This window comes from Fukomys damarensis, unplaced genomic scaffold (genome assembly GCF_012274545.1).
Source record: "Fukomys damarensis isolate Sample0158 unplaced genomic scaffold, DMR_v1.0_HiC HiC_scaffold_23, whole genome shotgun sequence".
Taxonomy (NCBI): Eukaryota; Metazoa; Chordata; class Mammalia; order Rodentia; family Bathyergidae; genus Fukomys; species Fukomys damarensis.
In genome coordinates this window covers 14,848,090-14,856,261 of record NW_022900935.1, presented here as the reverse complement: position 1 = coordinate 14,856,261, position 8,172 = coordinate 14,848,090, and the positions used below count along the sequence as shown (strand labels likewise).

The 8,172-nt window shown below is 44.8% G+C and overlaps 1 long non-coding RNA gene across 2 annotated transcripts in view; it reads left to right on the top strand.

The window, feature by feature from the left end:
• The first annotated feature begins 125 nt into the window (after positions 1 to 125).
• The window catches only part of LOC104860590, a 17,039-nt gene continuing 8,992 nt past the window's right edge, over positions 126 to 8,172 (top strand). For both annotated transcript variants that reach the window (XR_779729.3, XR_779728.3), the window contains exon 1: positions 126 to 226. This is a non-coding gene — a long non-coding RNA (uncharacterized LOC104860590). The remainder of the gene's footprint in view (positions 227 to 8,172) is intronic.

The following is an 8,172-nucleotide window of genomic DNA, read 5'->3' as shown; positions in this document are numbered from 1 at the left end:
GGTCAGGTGCTTCCATTCTGCCATATTGTGGAAGCTCCCAGCTAGCTAGACCCGCCCAGGTCCTGCGCCTGTCCTCTGTCGCGGATTCCCCATTCTCATCATCCCGAGGACTTTGCGGAGCTCTGTTCCTTACAGACCCGGGTTGGCTTGATGGTGGTGATTCCCAACTGATCCATCCTCCAGCATTTCTGCTGATGTTTATTAAGCAGACAGCATTAATTAACAGGTAACATATTCATTGAACATCTACAAAGTGTGTGACGCTACTAGGTAAGACAGGGTCCCCAACCATAAGGGGTCTGCAGAATAAAGTTAATATTTCTTTCTCTTTTTTGGGGGGGATGCTGGGGATCGAACTCGGGACCTCATGCCAGGCCGCCGCTGTGCTGCTGAACTACATCTCTGGCCCTAAAGTTCCTATTTCTTACTCTAGAGTTTAGTGCTCCCTGTGTTATGCTCACCTTCCATTCTGTCTCCTTGGGAGTTCGTTACTTACGAACTTAGGGAGGCCTAGCAGTTTCTTTCTTGGAAATGCCTTCTTTCAGTCTCCCTTCTCCAAGTCCAACTGGGGACCTTTAGGCTTCCTAATGGGAGACAGTCAAATGGCTTCGACAGCAATGAAATGTGTCAAGATTATGTTTAGTTGGGAATCATAAAAGGAAAAAATATAGTAGAAACTTTCTCTTTCCATGAAAAATGAGTCCAAAGGTTGGCGGTTCAAGACTGCTCAACCATCTTCAGCATTTAGTTATAAATCTTAAGATCATCTTATTATGGTTCCCATCCAAACAGTGGAGAAAAAAGTGAGAAGACAGATGTAAGAAGACTGTCGTAGAAATCCTATACATTCTTTTTTTTCTTTTTTGGAGGCAGAGCCTCACTGTGTAGTCCAGACTGGCCTCAAACTCACTATTTGGCCCAGGCTAGCCTCTAACTCACAGCAATCTTTCTGCCTCAGCTTGAAGTCCTGTACATTTTTGCTTAAATATGGCCAATATATAAATCACTCAGCCAAAAATATCACATACCTGTATTTAGCTGCAAAGGAGCCCTGAGAATGATAGGTTATTTATTTATTTAGCTGAGTACAGTGTGCCCAGCTAAAATAGGAGCTCTAGGGTTGGGAATGTAGCTAGCTCAATGATGAATACTCATCAGTATTCAATCAGAGAGGGTATTATACTCAAGTATGAGGTAGTGAGTGCATGGCCCAGGGTTCAATCCCCAGCACCAAAATTAAATACCAATAAGTAAAATATACAAGTAGAGGCTTATTAATAAAGAAGAATGGAACTAGGCATAGTGTCACACTGTAACCCTAGATACTTGGGAGGCTAAAGCAGAAGGATCACAAGTTTGAGGTCAGCCTGGGGAAATTAGTGAGACTATCAAAATTTAAAAAGGGCTGAAGGTGTGGCTCAGTGGAAGAGGCTGGCCTAGCATGCCCTGGTTCATTCCTTAGCAACACACAAAGATGCACACGCACACACACACACACACAGTGAATACTCTTCAGCTGTCTTTCATGGGCAATATTTAAAATCAGGTCCCAGTATCTCCAAACTTTTGAGGTAGCAACAACAAAAACCCACTGGAAGAGGACCCAATAAAGAAAGCTTAGAAGCACGGACCAGTGACCTAAGAGGAAAACCAAATAGGCATGATGTCACAGATGTCAAGATAAATTCTTTCCAGAAGGGAGTGGGAGTGGTCAATTGTGACAAACCACTGCTAAAAAATCAAGAAAGATAAGAACAGAAAAGTGACCAAAGGGTTTGGCAATAGCAAAGAGTCCTGGGTGGAGAGAGGGTATTATACTCAAGTAGGAAGATATCAACACAGTTGCTGTCTGTGTGTTGGTTAGAATAGCCTAGGCTCTGCTGTGGTACTGAATAACCCAAGTATCTCAATGACTTAACAAAATATTTTATCTAACCCTATAAGGCTTTCTAGGGGTCAAGACCCTGTACAAGGTTACTCTCCTTCCTTACTTCCAGCATACTCAGAGTCCATCCTGGGTGCCACTGTCTCAACACAAAGCTTTCAGGATTGCCTCCACAGAAGAAAGAGAGCTGGATGGTTTTGCACACATGTTATTCTACTCACATAGCCAGAACTATCACATGGGCCCTATCTAACCGCAGAGGGCCTGGGAAATGTGGGGGGGAAAACCATAGGCTATTTAGTAAGCAATATTATCTCTGCCACAGTTGCTGACTCTGTCTTTAGTGCCCGACATCGTGATCAATTGCAGCCTGCCTTTTGAGAAGGGTGGGAGAGAGCAGCTGGCTTGTTTCTTGGGTCAAATTGTGCCAAAAGAAGATTGGGACTCCTGATGTTTTTTAGGTGCTTTTCCCTGTGCAGTTGACAGAAACAGCTATCAGAATTCTAGCTTGCTGAAAACTCACTAAATGTTTGTTTGTTTTGCCACTGGCTCTTAAAAAAGTCAGCCTCAGTCCAAAGCTGCCACTATCAACTGGGTGTGGTGGTCCATGCCTGTAATGCCAGCATTCTGGGAGGCTGAGGCAAAAGAACCTAAAGTTCAAGCAAGTCCAGACTGGATGACTTAGTAAGACCTGTTCTCAAAGTATAACCAAAAGGCTGAGATGTAGCTCAGTATGAAGGCCCGGGTTCAATCCCTGGTAACACCAAAACAAAAACTAAACCAACAAGCAAAACTACCACTATCAGTGCTTTGGTAAAAAACTGACCTCTCATAGCGGGCTGGGGTATAGTTCAGTGGGCAAGGGCTTGCTTAGCCTGCATGATGCCTTGGATTCCATGGCCAGCTCCAGGAGAAAAGAAAATCAGCTTCTCCTAAATGCCATTGGCCTTTGGCTCCATTTCTCCTGGGCTTTCTGTCCTCTGAAATCATCATCCTTGAAGAGAAAGACTGAAGCAATTCCTCCCACTTTTAATTCTGTGTCTCTCCTTGATAGAAATCAAATAGTGACTCAGAGAGATGGCGTGAAGGGGAGAAGGATTTTCACTCATCTGTTCACTCATTCACATTGGTACTTTGCATGCGGCCTTTTGCCAGGCAGGAGGGTCCTGAAGAAAAAAATAGGTCATTTTATGGGCATTATGGAAAGGAAAGCAGGGCTGGGGATTTAGCTCAGCGGTTCGGTGGCCTGCCTTGCAAGCACAGGGACCCGAGTTCAATCCCTGGTACCAAAAAATCAAAAACAAAAACAGAAAGGAAAGCAGATGGTTGGGCTATTCAGTGAAACGATCATGTACAGAAAGCTCTGACAGACCAGCGGTCGTCAGGAATGGCTTTCCTGGGGATGATCCCCATGAGCTGGGACACAAAGGACAAGTGGGTAAGGACATTCCAAAGTGAGGGAGCCAGAAGAGGCTTAATGGCAGGATCAGCTCAAGAAAGTGTGAGTGGCAGGGTATGACCGGAGGACAGATTAGCAAAACGTCTGTGACAAGGAAGTGAAAGGCTCTGTATTATGGCTCCATCAGATGCAGGGAACAGAAGCCTGGCATGAATGAGCCCAGTCCCAAAAGTGACTTCTGGCTCACATAAGCCTTGGAGATGTTGGTGCTGCTGCAGCTGGACCCAAGGAGAACCTGCATCAAGGAAACCTCCCAACTCCTGCAGCCCATTGTTCATGTCAGCATCATCTTCTTATTTTATTGTGATAAAAATACATACCATAAAATGTTACGTGGGCTGGGGATTTAGCTCAGTGGCACTGCACCTGCCTTGCAAGCACAAGACCCTGAGTTTGATCACTGGTACCCCCCCCAAAATATCTTATGTGTACAGTTTAGTGACAAGTATATTCATATTACATGGCTACCATGCCCTTCTCCCCACATCCTTTTAAGCACTGCGGATGGAACCCAGGGCTTTGCACATACTAAACAAGCACTCTGTCCCTGAGTTGTACACCTAGCACTTCATTTTTTCAGACCATTTTTCTCTCCAAACTGGACCTGTACTCCACAGCAATTACCAGCTTGTTCCTCCTAGCTTCCTCACTAGAGAGATGAGTAATTCTTTTTCTTTGTTCCAAATCCTCAGTATCCTACAGAAGGACTGACTGAGTAGGCTTAGCTACATATTTGTTTACAGCTGTGGTCCTGGGGCATAAGAATGCCATGATTTAGACCACCTAGACCACATGACTGGAGGAAATTGTGAGGGGAGAGCAGTTCTCCAAAGGAAGGAGCTATAAAGCCGCCTAGGCATGTTCATGCACGTCTATAATCCTAGCACTCAGGATGCTGAGGCAGGAGGATTGCCATGAGGCTAACCCCCCTAGCAGGAGCTACATAGCAAGACCCTGTCTCAAAAATTAAAAAAAAAAAGGAACTCTATTATCACAAGGGAGGGGCCAAAAACATGAAATATGTAATGTTCACTAGAGATAAGTTGGGACTGGGCTATCAGGAAGGCATTGTGACAATCAAGAAAAGCCATAGATCAATGAGGTTGGACTATAAGACCTGTTCTTTTCTTACTTGAGGCTCTACTTTTGAGCTTTCTCTTGCCTTCCAACATTGCTCTGCAAACTAATTTTAATCGTATGTTACCTGAATCTTGACTTGGCCCTAGCTCTTGTCTCTGGCTGCAGAGGTGACCTCTATTTTTTGTGATCCCCCTTTCCCTCTGGATCAGGAGGAAAGAAAGCCTGCTCAGCCTAATTGGCTCACCACCTATCTCCTAGGTCTACTAACCCTTTCTTATCCCATCTGTCTCAGGGAATGGCTGCCCATCCACCTACAAATCCTCCTGCCTCTGACCTGTCTCTGGACACACACACACACACACACACACACACACACACACACGCACGCATACATCCTGCAACCAAGTCCTATCCATCTGACAACCCACACACACACTCACACACTTTTTGTGTTTACAGGCATTGCCCTGGTTCAATTCTCTAGGTTTCTTGCTAGACTTTATCTCCAGCTCCTTGGGAAGTCTCTTTTGGGAAGTGAATGACTCAGGTCTACCCCTAATCAAACACTTTCTATAGCTACTGCTGTAGAAAGGCTTATCTCCTTCCATGCCTCCAGGGACTCAAGCCATTTGGCCCTTGTTATCTAACAGGCCCAGAATCATCAAGCCTTGGTTCTTTGAAAATGCGGCTCCTTTTTCCTGTTAAACCCTTCCTATCTCCCTCCAGCCTTGGTTTGTGACCCTATGGACCATATACTCTAGGCTCATTACCATGGTTATCACCTTCCCTCTAGAACCAAACTTCCCTCTTCCATACTTTTGAGTCTAAAGCACTCTGTGGATAACTCCAGTATTACAATTATTACTAGGGTGACCCTACGATTAACTATCCAAGCCAGGATACTTTGAGAGTAGATGAGAAAACTATTGCTTTGGTTCAACTGGCATCAATTGTTGTATTCCAGGCAAACCGGGTCACCTTCTGACATCCAACATCAGTGTAAAACCTGGCAGCTGGTGCTCCCATGTCTCTCATTCATATCTTTCAGCAGCCCTCTGAGGCTGGAATTGCCCTCTCCATGTCTCATGTGAGAAGATGGAGCCTCACAGAGAGGACTTGTGGTCACACAGCCAGAAGGTGGCAAAGCCAGTCTGGGAAGCCACATATCTAAATCCTGGACTTTCCTGTCTCCACAATTGTCTCCTCCAATACTAAAGTCCTGTTGTCCAGGTTAATGACAAAGAGGGATGGCAGAAATGGAGCCTTGCTCAGAGAGAAGGACAGACAAGGAAATCAACACTAAAAATTATACTTTAAAAAAAGACTGCAGGGCCAGGTGTGGTGGTGCACACCTGTAATCCCAGCACTTGGGAGGCTGAGGCAGGAGGATCGCTATGAGTTTGAGACCAGCCTGGGCTACATAGTGAGTTTCAGGTCAGTCTCAACTACATAGTGAGACCTTTTAAAAAAAAAAAAAAAAAAAAAAAAAAAAATACTGCAGGGCCGGGGTTTTAGCTTAGTGGTGTCACTGCCAGCCTTGCAAGTACAAGAATCCGAGTTCGATCACCGTACCAAAACATAAAAAAAAGATAAAAAAAAGACTGAAACTTTTGGGCCTCAGTCAAAGTTACCCAAGGCGATGAATATCAGCATTCCCCTGGTTAAATTTAGGCTATTTTCCTTCCAAACTCATCACACCCAAATTCCTCAGGAATTCTGAAACTCCATAAATCTGCTTAGTTGAAACAGTGGAGACCAGAAGCCTGATCCTAAGATAAAGGAATGGTTTGAGAGAATCTGAAGAATGTATACATTACCTGTTAAAAGAAAAAAAAAAAAAAAACAGACAAAAGCAAACCCTGGACCCATAGCTGTAGAATGGCGTAAGGTACCCTTCCAAGGGGTGAGCCACTTCTTCCTGCATTCCCACCACCTCAAGAGAAGCATGAATGTTTCCACTTCCAAAAAACAAGGCATTTTCCTCGCTTGAGTCCTGCACACTGTATCCCTTTGAATTTGTACCTTTTAATTTCTGCCTAATAAGGTTCTTCCTGTGTTTTTTACTGACTAGTCCTAAAAATTCTTTTTTCCATGACGGAGTCAGTAAACCTGCAAACTTATTATACAAGAAGGGTGGGTTAAACTCTTTATCTCAGCTTCCTGAACCTCCTCAGACCTAGTCAGGTGTGTGTGTGTGGGTGTGGGTGTGTGTTGTCGGGGATTGAATCCAGGGCCTTCACACTAAGCTACATCCTCAGCCTTTTTTATTTATTTTTATATTTTTGAGACAAGATCTAAGATGACAAATTGACCAGGCTGGGCTCGAACTTGCAATCCTTCCTCCCCAGTCTCCCAGAGCGCTGGGATTACAGGTAGGAGCCACCACACCCAGCTAAGGACAACGTCTTGAGGATAGGCTGTATTTTGTATTAAAATTGGTGCTCTTCCCCATCTTTCCCAGCACACTACTTGCTACCCATCTATTCATTTATGCATGCATTAACATTTATTAAGTACCTACTAGGTGTCTGTGTGGGACATAGAATATGCCTCTCCTAAATATATTTCCTTGGCGTATTTCAAGAAAGCCTATTCAGAGAAACTACAGACAGAAATAGCTCTGAAAATCTGTTCTTTAGTAAAAGAAATGTATATCTACCTACATTTGTAAAGAAAGCAGCAGATGCAAACAAGTTTTCTCACTGAGATCCCTATATCTGCCTAGGAAAGATCTCACAGGAAGGCGAGATTAGGGGTCTGACACCTGGCCCAGACAGAGTGGCACAGGTGGTCTTCTGAGAGCTGCTCCAGGGAGACAGAGTGCATGATAAGGTAGCCTTTGATTGCCCTCAGGCTTCTCTCCTAAACCCCCAAAGCTTGAGCCCTCCCCTCCTTCAGAAGCCCCAAACGCCGCCAATTTCCTTGTGTAACATAGATATGTTACAAACTTCAACCATCTGGACTTTTTGTGGGGAATCTATTTTGTAGGTGGCTCTTGTGCCTACTTTTGTGTGTGTGTGTGCGCGCGCGTGCGTGTGTGTTTGTGTGTGTGTGTGTGGTGCTATGACTGAACTCAGGGTCACACGAACATAATAAATTCTGTTGAACTGACTCTGCCATGGAGCCTAAAGCCCAGTGGGAAAAGCATGCACAAAAACACCACACAAACATGTTACAAGTCAAGGTAAACAGTAAGAAGGAAAAGTACTAAGTATGGAGCTAAATAAATATTTTGGAGGTACATTTAACAGATTGCACTCACAGATTTGGAGGGGCAGCAAGACAGAGAAGGCTGTTGGGTTCCTGGTAATAAGGTCGGGTTTAGATGTATGGGGCTTGTGGTGACTGCGGAATCTCCCTTTTAATTCACGACACCAAGTTAAATTTAATTGCCTCATCTGGAAAAATTGTGGCAAGTCGGCAGAGGCAGGAGGACTGCTGAGAGGTCAAGTCCAGCTTGAACTACACAGCGAGATCCTGTCTTCTTAAAAAAAAAAAAAAAAGAAAAAAAAGTGGCAAGTAATGCAAACCGGCTTCAGCCAGCCCAGATAAAGCTGGTCTCCAGAAAGTGCCGAGGAGGTGGTGGGCGGCAGGAGAGAAGCAGAGAAGAGACGGAGAAAAGATGTAGGTGTTCCCGGAGACAGGGAAGGGAGCCTTCCTGAGCTGCCACGAGGACACAGATCCGCTGGGGACCCGATCTCGGTTAGGGTTACTCCCGACCGGGGGGGGGGGCTGACTGGATTTGGAA